Source organism: Leopardus geoffroyi, chromosome E3 (assembly GCF_018350155.1).
Source record: "Leopardus geoffroyi isolate Oge1 chromosome E3, O.geoffroyi_Oge1_pat1.0, whole genome shotgun sequence".
Classification (NCBI taxonomy): domain Eukaryota; kingdom Metazoa; phylum Chordata; class Mammalia; order Carnivora; family Felidae; genus Leopardus; species Leopardus geoffroyi.
Genome location: NC_059340.1, coordinates 30,270,746 through 30,292,111, shown reverse-complemented (window position 1 = coordinate 30,292,111; position 21,366 = coordinate 30,270,746). Strand labels below are relative to the sequence as shown.

The 21,366-nt window shown below is 47.7% G+C and overlaps 1 long non-coding RNA gene across 4 annotated transcripts; it reads left to right on the top strand.

Moving 5' to 3' along the window:
* Positions 1-551: 551 nt before the first annotated feature.
* LOC123589418 lies at positions 552-19,974 on the top strand. Of its 4 annotated transcripts, none has more exons than XR_006708323.1 (5): positions 552-1,103; positions 3,502-3,673; positions 12,382-12,532; positions 17,994-18,182; positions 19,158-19,974. It is a non-coding gene; the product is annotated as an uncharacterized LOC123589418 (long non-coding RNA). The 4 variants fall into 4 exon arrangements; XR_006708324.1 differs by having other exon boundaries at positions 552-1,142; XR_006708325.1 differs by lacking the exon at positions 552-1,103 and adding an exon at positions 1,373-2,219 and having other exon boundaries at positions 19,538-19,974.
* The last annotated feature ends 1,392 nt before the right edge of the window (positions 19,975-21,366 follow it).

Sequence of the window (21,366 nt, the reverse complement as noted above, 5' to 3'; positions counted from 1 at the left end):
GCCTGTGATGCTTTATTATTATTATTTTTAATATTTATTCATTTTTGAGTGAGAGAGAGCACGAGAGAGGGAGGGGCAGAGAAAGGGGAACAGAGGACCCCAATGTAGTTTGAGCCCCACTGCAGGGCTCGAACTCCTGAACCGTGATCACCACCTGGGCCGAAGTCTGCCGCTCCACCGACTGAGCCACCCAGGCGCCCCTGCGATGCTTTATCTTTTAAGGACGGGTGTGGGTACATGGGACTTTGCTCCATTACTTCTGTATCCTTTTGTAGACTTAGAACATTTCCCTGAGAAGAGAGAGGCAATCTCTCCCAAGAGGTGTGTTCTCTGGGGGCCCCGAAGAGAAAGTCACTGATGGTGTGGGGAGACGAGAGAAGACTTGGAGGAGGCACTATTCGAGGTGCAGCTGAAAGTGGAAGTGAGAATCCCTCCAGCTCTCACCACTCAGTTTTGGAATTATTTTCCTGCCCCTCTGCGTGCCTCGCTAAGCTGCAGGCTTCGGGAGAAGGAGGACCGAATGGCAGGGCCCATTTTCCGTGTCAGCCTCAGAGCACGCAGATATTTGGTTCAGCGTTGGACCTGGGGAGTCTGTGAGGGTGTTTCTGGATGCGATTCACGTGTGCCTGGGTAGACTGAGTACAGCAGATGGGACAAAAGGCTGAATCAGAAAGGATGCTTCCCCTCTGCCTGCCTGTCTTAGAGCTGGGACATCTGTCTTGTGCCTTCAATCTCAGACTTGAACTTGCACCCTCGGCACTCCTGAGACTCAGCCCTGCAGACTCAGACTAGAAATATCAGCTCTCCTGAGGCTCCAGGTTGCCTCCCACAGATCTTGGACTTCTCAGCCTCTATAATCACATGAGCCATTGCCTTATGATTAGTATCTATCGACTGATCAATCAATCAATCAATCATCTATTCTATTGGGTCTGTTTCAGTGGAGAACCCAGACTCATACCCCGGGTCTTATACTTCCGTCCCCAGTACGTAGCCCAGACATGCATAGCAGGTGCTCTGCAGACGTCTGCTGCCCGAGGATACAGATGCAGATCCCGGCAACTGCACGAGGTGTGGACCCGTGTCGTCATCTGGCTCGTTTGGTGAGCGGGCAGAGACTGGCGTGGCCCATGGGCCGAGAGGTAGGGGTGAGGGAGGGAGGGAACGCAGGGGTGAGCAGGAACAAGGCTGGAAAGGCAGACAGAGGTCAGGTGACCTACTGCCCCCAAGCTGTGCTACGGGAGCCTTGGCCTAGAGTGGGAAACTCAAAAGCGGGCGGGTGCCAGCTGGTCGTGCGATGAGGAAGGGAGGCTTGGCTGTAAGGCCAGGGGGTCGAGTGGAAGCCGTTCCCCGAGGAACACATGCCTGGAGAGGTGTTGTGCTCAGCTGCAGCCAGCTGTGGCCACCCAGGATCAGGGCTCCACGTCTCAAGAGAAGCTAGGAAAGTCAGCTTTCATGCAAAACTTCGAGATTTTTAAAAAGCTCAAGGCAGGCCAAGCAAAATCCCATCTGTGGGCCTCCAGTCCCTGGAGGGGAGCCAAGTAGGGTTTCCAAACAGGCCTATGACACAGTCCCATTTGAGTTTTGGACGAATGGCTTCAGTGACAGACTGAACAGGAAGAAGGCAGTGGCTGTGGGCAGCACGTTGCAGCTCCCCAAAGGCCTTCAGAGAAACCCAAGGGCTCGATGGCGGCCCCGGCCCTAACTTCCGGAGGACCCTTATTTGAGTGGGTGGGAGAGTGGGCCAGCTGGACCCCAGACACATGCTGGGGAGTGGGGAGAATGGACTATCACTTTTCCCTTAGTTCCCAAAGCCACCCAGGCCATTGCGTCCACGCCCACCCTGGGCCGCAAAGACCATGGGTTACTAAGGGTCAGTCCCTGGACAGATGTGGCCACAGGCCATCCCAAAGGACCATGGGAGAAGCTGGAATGACACATCACACTCCAGGCTGGGTTGTGACCCCAGGGGATCACACTGGGGTAACTGCAGGTCACCGGAAATGGAGTAAACAGAGGCTGTGCTCTGACCTGCTTGGACCCTTTGGAGGTACCGTATCCAGGCTCTCCCCTCCCCGGCCGGGGCACAACCTCCCTGCTTCCTTTCCATTGGCCACAGACTCTAGACTGCAGCTCCCCTAAAAGAAACCAGCCAAGTCCCAGAGGAAACAGAGGACTAGCCAGCCGTGCAGGGGGGGACTGACCCTCGGAGGCTGAAGGTGAGAGCCCAAAGCTCAGAGAACGCACTTTCCAGGTTCTGTTCGGTGACTGGAATTTCCTCCGTGGGAGCAATTCCCCAGCAGCTCCTGCATGAAGCCGGAGTCCCCTTCCACCCTGGGCAGCTACCAGCACAGACTCAGACCCTCTCTGTCTCCTGGTTTTCCCCCAGGTGCCGGGCTGCCATTGGCAGGGGTGCTGGGGTGCCCTTGGATTTCACCTGCCAAGGGCCCAGGGCCGAGGTGTCCAAATTTCCAGTCTCCAAGAACAGCTGAGCGAACCCGCCCAGCTGTATGGGGGAAAGCTACAGACAGATATACGCACCTTCAGTCTCTTCCCTCTGCCCTTGGGGCTGCCCTGCCCTGCCCTGCCAGCCTCCAGGAACTGGTGAACACTAGCTGGGAATACAAAAATGACCCGTGGAGAATGACAGAGCCAACTCACTTACACATTTCCTTGGTTTCAAGAGTAGTGAAGGGAGCTGTCTTCACAGAACTTTTTAAAATCATGAGGAAGAGAGGAACAAAGTGTGGGATCTTTTTTTTTTAAGTTTATTTTATTTATTTTGAGACGTGGGGGAAGGGCAGAGGGAGAGGGATAGGGAGAGACAGAATCCCAAGCAGGCTCTGTGCTATCAGCACAGAGCCTAGTGCAGGGCTCCATCCCGCGAACCTCTCATGAACCCTGAGGTCATGACCTGAGCCAAGATCAGAGTCGGCGGGGGCCCAGGTGGCTCAGTCAGTTAAGTGGCCGACTTTGGCTCAGGTCATGACCTCGAGGTTTGTGAGTTCGAGCTCCACGTCGGGCTCTGTGCTGACAGCTCGGAGCCTGGAGCCTGCTTTGAATTCTGGGTCTCCCTCTCTCTCTGCCCCCTGCCCCCTCGCACTCTGTCTCTCTCTCTCTCTCAAAAATAAACGTTTAAAAAAAAAAAGAGTCAGATGCTTAACCGACTGAACCACCCAGGGGCACAGGAAGTGTGGGCTCTTAAAATCAATTCTACTCCATGAGTTTTGATTGCTGGCCGATCAAAGGAGTCCTGCAAAGGAGTGAAGGATTCAACAGGACAGGGGTCTCCTAGCAAGACTCGTTTGGGGGATGGGAGCGAGCTCAGACAAAGAGCCTTGCCAGTAGCAGGTGGGAAACCAGGAACCAGGTGAGGCTTGTGAATCTAGTCTTCACTAATTATGAGGAGTAGGTGGTATTATTGCCTCCGTATTGACAAATAATATTTCATCGTACGGTTATGCAGTAGCCCCGTCTCATCTGTGGTTTTGCCTTCCGCAGTTTCGGTGACCATGGTCGACCGAAGTCCTGAAGCAGATGACCCTCCTTCCGAAGTCTCATCAGGAGGTCAGTGGTAGCGTCGCGCTACGTCACAGGGCCTCCGTCACTCGCCCGACTCACTTCATCTCATTACGCAGGCATTTTCTCATCTCCCATCATCATAAGAAGAAGGGTGAGTGCAGGACAATCAATCAGATATTTTGAGGTACAGAAGTTGTGGTGTGTGTATAGATATGATGGCATACTTCTCAGCCATAAAAAAGAATGAAGTCTTGCCACGGGGGACACCGTGGATGGACCTAGAGGGCATTATGCAAAGTGAGATAAGTCAGAGAAACACATGTACCATATCATTTCCCTTATATGTGGAATCTGAAAAACAAAATAAAAACAACAAACAAAAAGCAAAAACATACATGCATAAATACAGAGAACAAATTGGTGGTTGCTAGAAGGGAGGGGAGGGGGATTAGATGGGCAAAATAAGTGAAGGGGAGTGAGAAATGGGTGAAGGTACGGGGTGGAACGAACAAGGCACAGAGATTAAAGGTACCGCATAAGGAAAATAATCAATGACACTATAATGGTGTTGAATGGTGACGAATGGTACCCACACTTGGGGTGAACACAGCATGAAGTACAGAGTGTGTATGCCTGAAACCAATAGGCATATAGTTGACGTTGCGTGTCAACTATATTTCAATTAAAAAAAAAAAGAGAGGGATACAGGGGCGTGTGGGTGGCTCAGTCAGTCGAGTGTCCAGCTTGATGTCGGCTCAAGTTGTGACCTCTCAGTCTTGGGATCGAGCCCCATGTCGGGCTCCGTGGAGCCTGCTTAGGATTCTCTCTCTCTCCCTCTCTTTCTGCCCTCTCCCCTGCTCATGCTCTGTCTCTCTCAAAATAAGTAAACGTTTAAAAAAAAGAGAGACACAAAAAAGAGACATTTAGAGAGAAAGAGACTACATTCACCTACCTTTAGTACAGTATATTGTTATAATTATCCTAGTTGATTATTAGTTATCATTGTTAAACTCTTACTCGGCCTAATTTATAAATTTAGTATAAATGTATACTTTATCATAGGGATGTATGTATAGGAAAAACTATATAACATCTAGAGACTTCGGGACTATCCTCAGTTTCAGGCATCTGCTGGGGGTCTTGGAACCTATCCCCGCAGATGAGGGGTATCTACTATACCACATTTTACTTACTCGGATTGCAGCTCCTAAGACTTTTGGGTGGTTTCCACTTTTTAGCTATTATGAATAATGCTGCTATGAACATTCGTGTAGAGGTTTTTGTGTGGACATGTTCTTTTTCTCTTCTATATACCTAGGAGTGGAATTGCTGAGTCATGGGGGAGCTCTAGGCCTAGCTTTTTGAGAAACTGCCAAACTGTTTTCCAACACAGCTGCAGTACTTTGCATTTCCACCACAACATGTGAGGGTTCCTATTTCTCTGAACCCTCACCAATACCTGTTATTATCTTATCTTTTTTATTCTGACCGCCCTCACGGGTATGAGGTGGTATCTCATTGTGGTTTTGGTTCGCATTTCCTTGGTAGTTAATGATGGTCAACATCTCTTCATGTGTTTATTGGCCATTTGTTTATCTTCTTTGGGGAAATGTCTTATCCAGATCCTCTGTCTGCTTTTTAATTGGGTTATCTGTCTTTTCATAATCGATTTGTGGGGTACCTGGGTGGCTCAGTTGATTAAGCATCCAACTTCAGCTCAGGTCATGATCCCACAGTCCGTGAATTCGAGCCCCATGTCAGGCTCTGTGCTGACAGCTCAGAGCCTAGAGCTTGCTTCAGATTCTGTGTCTCCTTCTCTCTCTGTCCCTCCCCTGCTTGGTCTCTCTCTCTCTCTCTCTCTCTCAAAAAAATAAATAAACATTAAAAAATATTAAACAAAAATAATTGAGTTGTAATAGTTCTTTGTATATTCTAGATACAAGTCCTTTAGCAGATATATGACTTTTCCCATTCTGTGGATTATCTTCACTAGTTTTTCATTTTGATAAGGTCCAACTTATCCATTTTTTTTCATTGATGTTGTCGCTTGTGCTTTGGTTGTTATATCTGAGACCCTATTGCCTAATCCAAGGTCGTGAACATTTACCCCTATGTTTTCTTCTCCTTTTCAAATGTGTCTTTATTTCTTTTGAGGGAGAGAAAGTACACACACTTGCATGAGCTGGGGAGGGGCAGAGGAAGAGGGGGGGAGAGAGAGAGAATCCCAAGCAGGCTCCTTACTGTCAGCGCAAAGCCCAATTCAGGACTCGATCCCATGAACCATTAGATCATGACCTGAGCCAAAATCAAGAGTTGGACACATAACCAACTGAGCTGCCCAGGTGCCTCAACCCCTCTGTTTTCTTCTGAGAGTTTTATAAGCTTAGCTTTTAAATTTAGTCTTTGATCCATTTTGAATTAATTTATTTATGATGTGAGTAAAGGGTCCACATTCATTCTCTCAAATGTGGCTATCCAGTTGTCCCACTACCACTTGTAGAACGAATGGTCTTGGGTCCCTTGTCAAAGATCAATTGACCATAAATCGTGAGGGTCTATTTCTACATTCTCAATTCTATTCTATTGGTTGGTCTATGTGTCTATTCTTGTACCGGTTCCACACTTTCCTGTTATTGCCGCTTTGTAGTAACTTTTGATATCAGGAAGTGTGAGTCCTCCAACTTTGTTCTTTTTTTTTTCAAGATTATTTTTACTATATCAGGTCCTTGAATTTCCATATGAAGTTTAGGATCAACTTGTCAATTTCCGCAAAAAAAGTTTCTGGTATTTTGATACGGATTTCATTGAATCTGTAGATCAATTCAAGGAGTGTTGCCATCTTAACAGTATTAAATCTTGCAATCTATGAACATGGATGTCTTTCCATTTATTTAGGTCTTCTGTAATTTTTTGCGACAGCATTTTGTAGTTTCCAGTTCAAAAATCTTGTGTTTCTTTGGTTAGACTTACTCCTCAGTATTTATTCTTTCTGATGTTGTGGTAATAAAATTGTTTTCTTAACTTCATTCTTGATTTGCTCATTGTCAATATGTAGAAGAAATACAGCTACTTTTTGTATATTGATCTCATATTCTGCAACACTTCTGAATTTATTTAGAAGTTCTAATGTATTTGGGTGGACTCTTTAGCATATTCTATGTACAAGATTACATTATCTGGAAATGAGGATAGTTTTACTTCTCCCATTTCGATCTGGATGCCTTTTTTTTTTTTTCTTGCCTAATTGTCTGGGATAGAATCTTTAGTAATACTGAATAGATGTGGCAAGAGTAGGCATCCTTGTCTTGTTACTGATCTTAGGGGGACTGAAGACTGATCTTCAGTCTTTCACCATCATGTATGATGTCAGCTCTGGGTTTTTCATAGATGACCTTTATCTGGTTGAGAAAATCCCCTCTTATTCCTAATATATTGGGTGTTTTGTTTGTGAAGCATGGGATTTCCTTTTCCCTCTCAACCTTGTGAGATTGATCCACGTGTCACTATAGATTGTAATACCTACTTTTACTGAGGATTTCTTAGGGTAGCTGGAAAAGCTAAAGTCATGCATTACCCATCTCTTTTAGGTACATCTTCCTTATCTCTCTCACACCACTCCCCAAATGCCCCTGCCACAACTCCCTCCCCCCAGGCAAACTCTCTCCCCTCTCATCCAGTTTCAAAACCAACACAAAAACTGTCTTCCTTTTCATCCCGCTGGGGACAATTATAGGATAGTGGGAGTTCCATGGAAGAATCTCTTCGCTATGCTTGGTGGGAGGGAGGTAGATCAGCAAAAGCTTCCTGAAAGAGGGTGAATTTGAGCCTAGATTAGAATGATGGGTAAGATGTTGCCAAGGAAAGGAGGAAATTGGTTGAGCAAATGCATCTTTTGGGATAGGTTGTGCTCTATCATTAAATGAAACTGAATGCAGCCCCTAACAAGGTCTAGGCAGCTTAGACTCCATTGTTATTACAAGGATCTTCTGCTTCTGTGATAATTGCATCCGTGGGTCTATAGAATCAATATGCTTTCTGGTCTTCAGAGTTACCCTGTCTGATATGGTGGCTGGTCACATGCAGCTATTTTAATGTATATTCATTAAAATGAAATGGCATGAGGGGCACTTGGGTGGCTTAGTTGGTTGAGTGTCTGACTTCGGCTCTGGTCGTGATCTCACCATCCATGAGTTTGAGCCCCGCATCACTCTCTGTGCTGACAACTCAGAGCCTGGAGCCTGCTTCAGATTCTGTGTCTCCTTCTCTCTCTGCCCCTACCCCGCTCGCACTTTGTCTCTCTCTCAAAGATAAATAAACATTAAAAAAATTTTTTTTCAAAATGAAATGGCATGAAAAGTTTAGTTTCTCATTTGCACTAGATTCATCTGTAGTGATCAACAGCTACATGTGGTTAGTGTTCATCGGAAGGGATGCCACGGCTATAGACGTTTCCACCCTCTTTCAGAAGGGTCTATTGGGCAGCACTGATCTAGCCTTGGAGTGAGGGAAGATGTAATTGAAGAAGATGGCTGAGGAGTTTGAGCCAGACCCATGAACCCCGGGCGTAAGGTAAAGGCAGCTGAACCTGGAGATTAGTAGGTTGGGTGCCACTTTCAACTCTGCCACCCCTAATTCTGGACAAATCACTCTCCCTCTATGGTTTTCTCCTTGCTACGAAGATGAAATTGTCAGGCAATGCAATCCCGTGAGCCCATCCAGTGATTTATAGATTCTGGGATTGTTTGGCAGAAAGGGATTTATTAAGCTATTTCTTCCAGATGTAGAGCAAAGAGCCCTGGACTCAAAGAGGGAGCAGGTGTTTCTGGTACTACCCACTGGATCAGGATGGGCTAACCATTTAACCTTTCTGAACCCTATTTCTCTATTTGCGAAGGGGGATTATTTAGTTCATACTAAAAAGGGTGTAAAGGAAAGCCCTTAAAGAAGGAACCACGGATAGCAGGACACCAGTAAATCAGATAAAGTGGGAAGGGTAAAGCAAACAAAGCTAAGTGGGGTTATTCATGGTAAGATTCCTCAGAGCCTTTAATATATGAATGTGTCCTATGAATCTCTGAGCATTTCCCAAACTGATATGACCACAGAATTCCATTTTGTTCCATCTCCCAAGGAATGCTCACAGGACTTAGTTACTGTTGACACAGAGCACACTTGGGAATCGCCATTCATAAGGATGGAGCGCCTTCCTTGGCCGCAGCTTGTATTGATGGCTGTCACCCAGAGTCGCCCCTGAGAAATGTGTGACCTAAGGAAGAAGTGGAACGACCAGGGTTGGATGACATCATAGGGATTGCTTACAGTTGGGGCAGCCGTATGAGAAAACCAGAGAAGAGAGGCAGGAGGGGAGATCTGGTGAACGCACAGAGTGGCAGAGGGAAGGTACTGTTACTGAATGCAGATGTAAACTACGTGCCGTTGACATTGTGCATGGCATTATCTTGGCAGTTCCATATGCATCATTTCCCATTTTCCAAGCAACTCCAGGCAAGTGGTGTCATGCCCTTTTCACGGATGAGGAAAGTGAAGCTCAGAGGTTGCATGGCTTATCTGCATTTCGACATATAGTGAATGATAGAGCTGGAATTTGAACCCGGGGCTGCCTGAGTCAAAAGCCCCAGATCCTAACCCTTCTGCTTCAGGGAGCCTAACATGTAATGGCCCTAGAGTTTTCATCCTGTATGGGATGGGGGAGCAAATGCTCTGTGGTTTGTAAACCTAGTGGTGTCATCATCTATCTTTTTGCTTGTATCTGAGTGAACTCTTTCAAATGGAATGATCTTAATCCATTATCCTCCCCCAGGACATCCAGCTTCCCAACATAGATGATTCAAGAGGCCCCCAAAGCAGAGCTAAAGTCAGCCTTTCATCCTGGCCACCCCACATCACTGACTGCCCTAAGAAGCGCCAGCACTTAAGAGGCCAGTGTTAAGCCTGTGATTTTTCTTATGCTCCTATCCAGAACCATCTAAGGGAAACGCAGAGGGCTTGGCTGGTAGGGTGGGAGCCTGGGTTCTTAGGCAAGGCTGAGGGGGCTTGGCGTGGAGCACCGACCTCTATGGGTGTAGTGAGTCTGATGGTAGATTGTGCAATCTCCATTTTGGGGCCTGGATATTGATCAATTGCGATCAAAAGCCATTGTACTGATTTATATTTTAAAAGATCTAACTTCTTTAGGGCATTGAGCCTTTGTCTCTGCAGAGATCCAGCCAAACAACAAATAGAAACTCTCACGTCATGTCACTAGGACTTCAGCATTTAAAAACAGGATGGCAGGTTGGGGCCCTTCAAGGAGAGAAGAGGGGAAAACGTTGTAAGAAGCATGTACTTGTGACCATTTTGGCTGAACTTGAAAACTGTCTTCATTTGCAGTTAATTAGATTAACTCAGCTGTGATTACAAATGGAATCTCTTGCTCCAGCAACAACCAACGTTTGTTGGACATGTGTTGTAATCTTGCCTTTAAATACAACCACATGTATGACATATTTTGTTTTCTCTTGGCCACTGGACTGGAAAACTATTAAGACAACATCTGCTTTGCTTTCCGATTGAATCAGGGGCAAAGAGCAGGTCTCTCTAGTGTCCTTCAGATTATGCCTGGGATATCGAGTTACAGCTGCTAACCACTTTCCCACTCCCTGAGAGTCTGATCCTGAGCGTGAGTTTTCTACTGGAAACTCCGGTCTCACTCACTCAAAGACCAAACTGCCTTCTGATCTTGGCTCCAGTCTGTGAAGCCCCCCCCCCCCCACCCTCGTACATCTCATGCCTCTTCAACCTTCTCTTGTAACCCCTTGTTGGGTCTGTTGGGTTTTTGTAGGTAGTACCCAACCCAATTTGAAATTGTTTTCTTTTCCATTTCATCGTTTGTCTCCACCAAGGGAATAGTCTGTCTGGGAGGGCAGGAACCATGTGTATTTTCCTTTCATCCCCATTATTCATCGATGCCCAAGAGCATTTAGTAGGTAACTCAATAGATATCTGTTAAATAAATCACAGTGTTCCCGACTGGGTGAGGCATGAAGTTAAGTCTGAACCATTTGGTGAGGAAATTGTTGGCTTTGCAATCATTTCAACCCATCTGATAACATCAAAAGTTGCAGTTTGGTGTGAATGTGTGTCCAACATGCTATTCCTCTCCCCACCCTCTCTGCCCCCCTTTTAAAAACCTACCCATCTATATATCTAATCAGAAAGAACATCTCTGGGCTCAGAGCACAGTTACCAAGGCTAGCTAGGATTCAATAACATTGTTTTGTTTTCTGAGAGTTTAATTTTTTTTTTCAAATAATCATCGTGGCTCTCCACTTTATTTTTATTTATTTTTTATTTTTTTTAACGTTTTATTTATTTTTGGGACAGAGAGAGACAGAGCATGAGCGGGGGAGGGGCAGAGAGAGAGGGAGACACAGAATCGGAAGCAGGCTCCAGGCTCTGAGCCATCAGCCCAGAGCCCGACGCGGGGCTCGAACTCACGGATCGCGAGATTGTGACCTGAGCTGAAGTCGGACGCTTAACCGACTGCGCCACCCAGGCGCCCCCGTGGCTCTCCACTTTAAAAGAAAGTCCTCTTTTAAAAGAAAATTTTAACTTCAGGTGTATTGGTCTTGAGGAAAAATTGTCACAGTGTGGGAGGAACGAACCAAAAGGCTTGAAGGTGCCATCCATATGTTTGAAGTTTGGGACTGAACAGATGTGCGCGTGCTGTAGGGATATCCATGTATAGAGGAAGTTTGGCCAGTGCCTTCTGGAAGAGAACTTTATTTTTCTCTCTTCTCCAAATGGTTGAGGTTTGTGCTGTTAAGTCCCACCTCCTAATCTCTTCACCTTCCTCTTTTCCCCAAGGCTGCCCATGGCAGGCAGTGGGAGGGGTGAGGGTGGGGGTGGGGTTATTATTTGGAAAGAGACCAAGGAAGGCTAGGGGACCTGGGGACATTAGGCCTGGTGTGGGTAGCCCCTCAGGACATGGGCAGGAGGTACATAGAGCTGAGTCCTGAAATTGCAGACCAGTCGTGCCTTTTTCTGGAGGGAAGTTTGCCATCATTCATCAGGTGCTTAATGTGCCCAAAGAAGGTTTCAGAACCGCTGGCCTGGGGGCTCCACCAGGAACGAATTGTTGCCGTAGAGTTCTGACCCTTGGTTCTCTGCCACCCACAGCTGGTCAGTTAATAATGCAGCAAGTTAATAATTAAAATAGAGGTTATGTGATCCTTAAAGATGCACACTCCCTCACTCCTTGTCTTCACTTGAAAAGCAGTGTCGCCAGCAGAATCCGCGGGAGCTCCCAGGGGGCTCTGGGCTCACCTGTGTCATTAGCACAGGGAACAATCAGGGTCTGGTTTCTTGTCTGTGTCCACACGATGCTTTGTGCTTATGCACACAAGAGACCGAGTCTGTCTGGTTTACCCTTCATGCCTAAACGCCTGCGTGCCCGCTCTCTCCCCTAACTTGCCCATACTATCTCTTGCTAGTACCCCAGGATCAAGAGCAGACAACTTACAAGCCCCGAGGCAGGAAATCAGGGTTGGCTGTGTGACTTTAAGCAAGTGACTTAACTTCTCTACTCCTAGGAGTATGGTTAAATTTAGATCAAATAAAGGAACAAATGTGGGAGCTCTGTAGAAAGAAGAGTCATAAGATGTCAAAGCGCTGTTCAGAGGGCAGCATTCAAATCACCCTCATGACTAATTCATAGAAGTCCCTGGAATAAGGTTCCTCCCAGCATTTTTAAGCATGGAGTGTTTGCCGCATTTTTAAGTACGATTCGTTTTTAGATGGGTTCCATGTAGATTCTTCAAAGCATAGTAAATACTAACAATCAGTAACTACCGGCTGTAGGTATTTGTGGTTGTTGGAGCGACTTCTACCTGCGCTAAACCACCCCACCCTGAGGTTTTAAAGTGAAGTGTTTTGATTGGCTCCGAATGTGATCATGTGATTGAGCATTGGCCAATGAGATCATCGCATTTCTGCCAAGTTATCGGCTCAGGTAAGAGTACATCATTTAGTTGGGGCCAATGAGATACCGAAAAGGTTTTATAGAAATTTCAAGATTGCGGTTGTGTTCCTTTCAAATAGATCAGAGACTATCAGGGCTGTAGCAGCTGCCCGCTTCTTGGCAGCCAGCTTCTTGGTAGCCGAAACAGAGAATTTGGGAGGCGCCTGGGTGGCTCAGTGGGTTAAGCGTCTGACCCTTGATTTTGGCTCAGGTCCCAATCTTGTGGTTTGTGGGTTGAGCCCCCACTGGGGTCTGCGCTGAGGGTGTCCCCTGCTCGGGCTCGCTCACGTGCGTGCTCTCTGTCTCTCAAAATTAATAAATAAACCTTAAAAAAGAAAGAAAGAAAGAAAGAAAGAATTTGTCTGAGGATGATCAGCAAAAATGTAACACAAGATGGAGTTGGAGGTGTGATTTTGTTGCTTGAGTCGTTGTATCCAACTGGGCCTGAATCAAGCGCTTTGACATGAAAGTTGTGTTTGTTTTCTGAAGCCACTTTGGCATGAGGCTAGTGTCCCTCGCAACCGCAAGAGTCCTGGCTGACTACAGATAATCTTAACATCTTCCTCAAGAGCCGTTTCTTTCTTGATGTTGATGACTTACAACCCACGGCCTTGGGCCCCATGCGGCCCCCACTGAAATCATCAATCTTAACTTCCATTTGTATTTTGCTTCTGTTTGGTACCCCAAACGTGGTGAGAATCATCCATCATGTTTACTCAGCACTTCATAGTTGACAAACCATTTGTGTGGGTGCCGTGTCATATAACCACGTGTTACCCAACTTCACAGATGTGGAAACTGAAGATCAGAGAATGGGAGTGACCTTGTGCTCAAGGTCACCCAGTTAACAGTTCGTGGTCTCCAGCCTAGGGCTTCTGATTCCCGGGAGCATGTACTTCCATACTGTGGCAAGGGGTTAAAGGGTTTGAGGAGATGCAGGTAATACCCTGACTTCAAGAACAAGATACTCTGTCAACTGAACCCAATGTTCCCCTCCCCACAGCCTTGCTGTGTGTCCCCAATACTCCTGGTACTGTATGGAACAGCAGATACCCAATGTGCTGCGGGTAATAGCAGCAGCCCAGAGCTGTCCTGAGCTTGTTTTCTCCCGAGCTGAAGATGTGTCCTTCTCAGACTTGGGGAAAATTTGCATCCTAACCTATTATGCTCCCTTGCCACATCGTACTGTTTTGCGCCCCTGTGCCTAAGCTTTGTCGCTCCCTTTTTCCTCTAATTACTTAGTCATCCTTCCTGCCTTTGTCAGGGTTCTCAGTTGAGAACAACAGCATCCATTTCAGTTACTTTGAAAAGAAAGGGAAAATGTTAGTTAGTGTTAGGCAACTCGCGGGAGCCCCAGCAGGACCAGGTCATTGGGCTTAGAGGGTGCAGAGCCAGGAACAACACCTATGTCTTTGCTGCAAAGGAGTCTAGTAAACGGAGCTTCTCGTCTCCGCCTTGAAGAGAGGAGAATCTCGGGAAATTTCCCAAACCTAAGAATTGTATGTAAGAGGTGCGATCAAAAGCACCAGACATTGTACACTAAACTTCCTAATTCTGCTCACTCATCCCTGAAGCCACTGACCCACCCTCCCCAGGAGCCTTCCTCCTGTGTGGGACCTGGTGTCTGCAGCTGTGATGGTGCGTGGTTGTCATTGACTACTCCTCCCCCATCCAAGAGCATTATTTCTCCATTCACAGTGCAGTTCGCCCTGCCTGAATTTGCCCTTCGCTTCCCAACCACCACCCTTGCGCCTTTTCCCCTAGTTAACTTTGATTTGGTCTTCATGAGTCACGTCAAAAGCAGCATCCTCAGAGAAGCCAGTGCTGACTCCTGTCCCGAGTTATCCACTGTCTTAGTCCATTCAAGCTGCTGTAACGAAACTATCACAGTCTGGGGGGCTTAAACAGTAGGCATTTATTTCCCGTAGTTTTGGAGACTGGGAAGTCCAAGACCAAGGTGCCTGGCAGGTGGAGTGTCTGGTGAGGACCCACTTCCTGATTAATAGACAGCTGTCTTCTCGCTGTGTCTTCACGTGGCAGAAGGGGTGAAGGAGTTCTCCAGGATGTCTTCTTTTTTTCAATCTTTTTAAATGTTTATTCATTTTTGAGAGATGGAGAGAGACAGAGCATGAGTGGGGGAGGGGCAGAGAGAGAGGGAGACACAGAATCCGAAGCAGGTTCCGGGCTCTGACCTGTCAGCACAGAGCCCGACACGGGGCTCAAACCCATGAACCGCGAGATCACGACCTGAGCCGAAGTCGGACGCTTAACCGACTGAGCCACCCAGGTGCCCCTCCAGGGTGTCTTTTATAAGGGCACTAATCCCATTCATGAGAGCACCACTCTCATGAATTAATCACCTCCAAAAGCCCTCCCCCCACCCACCAATGCCATCACACGGGGGGTTAGGTTTCAGCATATGAATATTGAGGGGACACAAACATTCTGTAGGTGGCATTCACTCATCATCTCTTGTCCTTTTAAATTCATCTATTTATCATAGTTCATTTTTTTAAAACCTGTCTCACCTACTGGGGAGGAATGAATCTGGAGTGATCGTTCAAACAAATCTGAGTGATAACGATGCCAGAACAGAACATGGCAAGCAGGCGGACGGGGCTGTTTTTTCTTGGAGAATGCAAAGAGACGCACACTGTCCCCTTTGCTGGCGGGAAGTCGAAGCTGGGTGGGTGTGTAAGAGACACACACTAGCAGATCCTGTGGGGCACCCTGTCCCCGGTTTTGTGGCGCGAAGAAAGGGAGAGCAGGAAACAGGTGGATGGGTAAGGAAGTTCTTGGGCTTCACTCCTGGGTTGGAGTGGGGCAGAGCATAGGAGAGAAGCTACTCCCATTTTGTGAAACTGTGTTTTAGTTCGACTTGTCCAGCCTTCTTGGGACCCTCGTGCTTGGGAGCCAAGGCATGGCCCTTTTCAAAGTGTCCTTGCTCTGTAAGAACCATAAATGCTTCATTCTTTCCTTCTCCCTCACCTCCTTCTCCAGCAGACGAAATGCCCAGATCTCTCTTATCTGTAGAATCTTCTCTTACCCCTGCTTTCTCTTTCTTCACTGCCAGTATTCTAGAAAGGGCTGACCCCCACCGTGTATAGCTTGCTATCTCTTTAACCCCTGGCCATTCAGCTTCTGCCCCTTAGTCTATGGGGCTGGCTTGTCTGAAGCAAAGTTACTCATGATCCTAAATCAGTCACTCTGTCCTTTCTAGAGTCTCTTTGAGAGCTTTATGGAAGCTTTTGTCGTCCCTTCCAATGAAAACACACTCTTGCACCCAGGTAAAAAAATGTAAATAGTTTCAGAAAACCACATGCTTCATAAGCTCTGCCTCAATCCCTGGGATAACGCTGTTCCTGGGTGTAAAATCAGAGGTCTTCTCTAAACCAGCTTTGGGGATGAAGAACCCAGGTTCTGAAGTCATTCTGTGTGGTGTAAATCCTGGCTCCACGCTTCCTGGGTACATGAACAGGAGCTCTCTGAGCCTCAGTTTCCCCAGATATAAAAAAGGAATAATAATATCGAACTTTACAGGGTTGTGGTAGAAGCTTAAATTTCATTCGGGTAAGAACAGTTCTTGGCACATTAAATATTCACAAGTTTATCATCATTGTCTCTGTTATTATTTTCACCAACCTCATTCATTCTGGATCAAACATGGTTTCATATCTGACTCACAGATGCATCTTGTGGGCTACACATTATTCTAAAAAAAAAATTCATTGACAACATTTAAAAATTAAGAGTTCACATGAAAATCTGTCTTTTTGGCTTCCATTGGAAAATCAGATCTGACGATCCTGGGTCATTTCCACCTGGCATCATGGCCTGGAACTGGGTAGTGTGAGTAATTCTCCAATTTGCCACCGTCCCCACCCATTCCCAGTGCTGAGACCAAGAACCCACAGCCCGGGATCATTGCACATACGTAGTCTTGTTCCTTGACAGTCAAGACATTGCTCTTGTATCAAGGAAAATGAAAGCAAGGCCAAGGAAGCCTTGTGTGTTAAAAAAAAAAAAAAAAAAGCAGTATAAATTAGTTCATGTAAGTAAAGATTAGCTTGTGAGTTTTGTGTTGCAAACACTCTCCATTGCTTGCCGACTGCCCAGCCCCTGCAGGCATCTGGGTTCCCCATCTCTGGCTCTAAAAGATGTCTAAGCGTTGGCCATCACTTGCCTTCTTTTCATGTCTATCCTCTACCGGCTTCCTCGTCGCAGCCCCACTTCTTGGTGGTCTCGCTCATCCTGTGGTGGGTTTCAGAGCTGACTAGACTTGGACGCAATCCTCCCTCTTCTGAGCTTCAGGTGTGTGTCTGTGGGGAAGACACACGCGCTTACGTGGTAAGGCTGTTGGAGACTCAAACACCAGCATCCAGCCCTTAGCGCGATGGCTGGCAAAGCACGGCTGGTTCACACCACCAGTTCCTTTTCTCTGCCTGCATGAGGGTTACCCTCAAGGTTCTTCTGGCCCCTTCCTGAGGTTCTGTCCGGCCCTCTGGTTTGGGGGAGCACTCCCCTTCCTCTGTCTTTGACTGTTGCCTCTCTGCCGTTGACATCCACAGCCATCAGTGCCAATATGTCTCTCTTCTTCTTCCTCTTTGCCTCTACGTCCAGCAACGACTTTAAAATACCACTTTCTAGAGAACATGGAACGATCCTTCCATCTTTCCTACAGCGTGTTGACTGATTGAATTTGTTTTTCTATTCTTTTTTTTTTTTTTAATTTTCATTTTATGTTTTCAAAGAGAGAGAGAGACATAGCCTGAGCGGGGAGGGGCAGAGAGAGAGGGAGACACAGAGTCCGAAGCAGGCTCCAGGCTCTGAGCTGTCAGCACAGAGCCCGACGCGGGGCTTGAACCCACGAACCGTGAGATCACGACCTGAGCCGAAGTGGGACGCTTAACCAACTGAGCCAGCCAGGCGCCCCTGTTTTCCTATTCTTGATAACTTATAAACTTTTCTTTCAGCCTTACAACTTTGTATTGGTAACATCATATGAAATTCTAGAAATGTTAAATTTGGAAAATTGCCATCAGGTTTCTTTCATATATGGGCTCAAAGGTTTGGAGTAATTTTCCACAGACCAGCTTCTGGCTCTGTGTGCTTCAGAGCTTGTTTCTACTCTGTTACTCACGTCCTCGGGGGTAGATTCATATCGTGACATGTCTTTAAGTCATAATTCCAGGTGAATTGGCCCAGTGGGTAGTGAGAGGATTCCTGGAAACTATTCCTGCATGAAGATAGCTGGCAATTACTTAACTGTAGGGGAAGTGACTGTGAACTGCTTAAATAAACCCCACTCAGCATAGGGGACAGCAGGTGCAAAGACGTGTACCACTCACCTGTAGTGTGGGGACACCAACACTGGGTGTGTTCGTTTTCCGTCGCTGCCGGGACACACAGCCACACGTTTGGTGGCTTACGTGGGACATATTTATTTACACAGCTGCCTGATGCATTCCCAACTCAGCTTCCTTTCGCTAGACCCAACAATCATCCACAGAAATCCCAGTGCCACCCGACGCAAGAGGAAGTGAGATGGAAGAGAAGCCAACCAACCGGAAGGAGAACTGGCCTTAACTGGTGGTGGGCGAACCATCCTCTTCGTGCAAATCACATGGAAACACGTGACCCTGTGAGCACCTTGCTAGGGACTTGGGAGTGCCGGTGCAGGTGCTAAACCCTGATGCTTAAGCTTAACGCCTTTCACAGCACGTTCACCTGTGACTACACACTCTGCCTTCTGGCAAACTGGATTGACACCCATTGCCTGAGCGCCCCTGCTGTTCCCCCATTGCCTTGCCTTTTCTTGCATGAGTCCACCCTCCTGCGGGCCAACTCGTATCTAAGTCAGACCCCTGCCTCCCTTGCAAACATCCGGGCCTTTTCAATCAATTCTCTTCCATTAGCCTCCCCACCCTTAGAGATTCTCATCCTTTGCGTCTTTGATTGCTGTTGGCAGACAGTACCTTGTATTTTAGTCTTCCGTTCATTCGGTGGGTATTTGCTGAATCCCCAGCCTGTCTCAGCCATTGTTTGGGCCCTGGGGATACCAGAAGGGAGGCTAAGTCCCAGCATTCTTGGAGCCTGTAGCTTAGTTGGGTGGGAATTATAAGTACCTGCAAATGCAGAGATCCTATCAGAGGGTGATAGGGCCATGGAGAGGACCAGAGTGGCCAGGGGAGAGCGATGCTGCTTTGGTAGGATGGTCATCGAAGGCTCTTCTGACGGGCCGAGGGAAGGGCATTCTCAGCATGGAAAACAGCGGGTTCCAAAGCCATAAGTCAGGACACCGCAAGGCCATGGTGGCTCCAGACAAAATTATGTCGGGAGCCACTCTCCTTCCTGTGTCTAAGGAGCCCTTAGCCCCTGCATGCTGTTCAGGGTCCTTTCACACCTGTTCCCTCCCCAGATCTTCCCTTCCAGAGAAGGGTCCTTTTCTGCTTGGAATTTCCGGCCTCTGTGTCAGAACATGCTTCTTCTACGTTCTGGGACAGGCAATGCCTCTGGTTGCATGTTAATCAGTGACAGGCTGCTAATGCATTATTTCATCTCAGATGGTGTCTGTGCTTATCAGCAAGGCTTTTTTTTTTTTTTTTTTTTTTTTGAGAGAGAGAGAGAGAGAGAGAGAGAGAGAATCTCAAGCAGGCTCCACACTCAGCACAGAGCCCACAGAGTCTCATAACCCGAAGATCCTGATGTGAGCCGAAATCAAGAGGTGGATGCTCAACCGAATGAGACCCCAGCTGCTCCTCCAACAAGACTTTTGAAGGGAAAAAAATGCCTTAATTTCAAGGTGCACCTCTGACAGCAGGGGTGTAAGTCAGTGTGACAGGTCACTAGGACAGATATAGACTGTGGACCCAGTGAGCATGCAGGCAGGTCCTGCAAAGCACATGCGGTGTATTCGTTTTCTGTCGCGACTGTAACGCACAACCACGGGTTTGAAGGCTTAAAACAAAGTCTATTTACCCTTTCATGTGTCTGCAGGTCAGAAGTCCAAGTTCACCGTGCCCTGGTGGGTCCTTTGCTTAGAGTCTCCCAAGACTGAGACCAGAGTGGTCAGTGGGACCATGTTCCTTTCTGGAGGCTCTGGGGATGAATGTGGTTCCAAGCTCATTTCAGTAGTTAGTTGAATTCAGTTCCCCGTGGTTGTGGGACTGAGGAGCCCCTGCTTCCAATGGGGGGGGGGGCTGGTCTTTGCAACTAGAGGCTGCCCACATTCCTTCTCGTGCTTTCCGTGCACCCCCCGCCAGCAGCAGTGGGGCAAAACCCTCCCAGGCTTCAAATCTCTGACATCTTCCAGCCCATTTCTCTGCCTGCGGCCAGAGAAAGTTCTCTGCTTCTGAGGACTTTTTAGAATTATGTGATTATAGGGGCGCCTGAGTAGCTCCGTCGGTGAAGCGGCAGTCTCTTGATTGCCGCTCAGGTCACGATCTCACAGTTTGGGAGTTCGAGCTCCACGTCGAGCTCTACACTGACAGCACAGAGCCCACCTGGGATTCTCTCCCTCTCCCTCGCTCTCCGCCCCTCCCCAACTCACTCTCTCTCAAAAATAAGTGAACATTAAAGAAATAAAATCGGATCGTGTGATTATGTGGGGCCCACCAGGAAAACCCAAAGCAATCTCCCTATTTAAACCCAAAGCAATCTCCCTATTTTAAGGTCTCTAGCCTTAACCACGGCCGCAAAGCCCCCTTTGCCCTGTAACATAGCGTCCTAACAGGTTCTGGGGACTGTGCCGTGGGCATCTTTGGAGGGGGGCGTTCTGCCCACCACACCGAGCAAGGAGGCAGAGCGACAGGATTTACATCCTCGCGCTTGCATCATGTGGCACTACGATGGCCCTTATGGCGTACCGTGGCCCCTTGTGCCGCCTGTGGTAATTCTCCAGCAGGTAAGGGCCGCTGTCGCAGAGCTGGTGAGGAATCTGGGCTCCGGAGCCAGACTGCTCGTGCTCAAAGCCTGGTGCCTCTGTTCGCTGTGTGAGGCTGGAGAAGTTTTTAAGCTCCGTGCTTATTTCATCGCCCACGCAGCGGAGACAGCGACCTCGGCCGCAGAGGGTAGTTAACGAGGAGTAAACGAGTTGACACACGCAGGGGGCTGAGTACTGTGCCCGGCACACGGTGGCAGCAAGCTGTCACCACCATCAACCACCTTATCATCAGCCACCGCACTGCCACGTCCTGCCACGGTCCCCCACGGCCCTTTTTACCATTTGCAGGCGTAACTTTTTTTTTTTTTTTAAGTTTACTTATTTATTCTGAGAGAGAGAGACAGAGAGAGAGAGAAAGGGAGAATCCCAAGCAGGCTCCACACTGCCAGCACAGAGCCTGACTCGGGGCTCAAACCCATGAACCCTAAGAGCATGAGCTGAGCTGAAAACAAAAGCCCGACGCTTAACCGACTGAGCCACCCAGGCTCAAGCCTAACTTTTGTCCGTGTGTTTGCTCAGTGTGTATTATGCCCAACGAGATTGAAGTTCCGTAAGGGGTGTTCCGTGGGAGGGAGTTGCGTCGGATTCATTTTCAATTACCTAAGTTATCAAGAATACATTTTGAAAGCAGATCGAAAATTCGAGAACGAGGCCAAGGTCTCCGTTGGGCACCATGTGTCCTCCTGGTCCCTTCTCTCCCCCAAAGAGAGGCGGCCTGAAGTCGGATGATATCAAGTGTTGCTGTGGGTGTGAAGAAATGGAAATGCCCAGACGATGTAAGCGGATACGGCCTCCACGGAGGGCAGCCTGGCGGCAGCGATTAAAATTAAAAACGGGCATTTCTCATGACTCGGCGGTTTCGCTTCTCCGGGATCCCTTACAG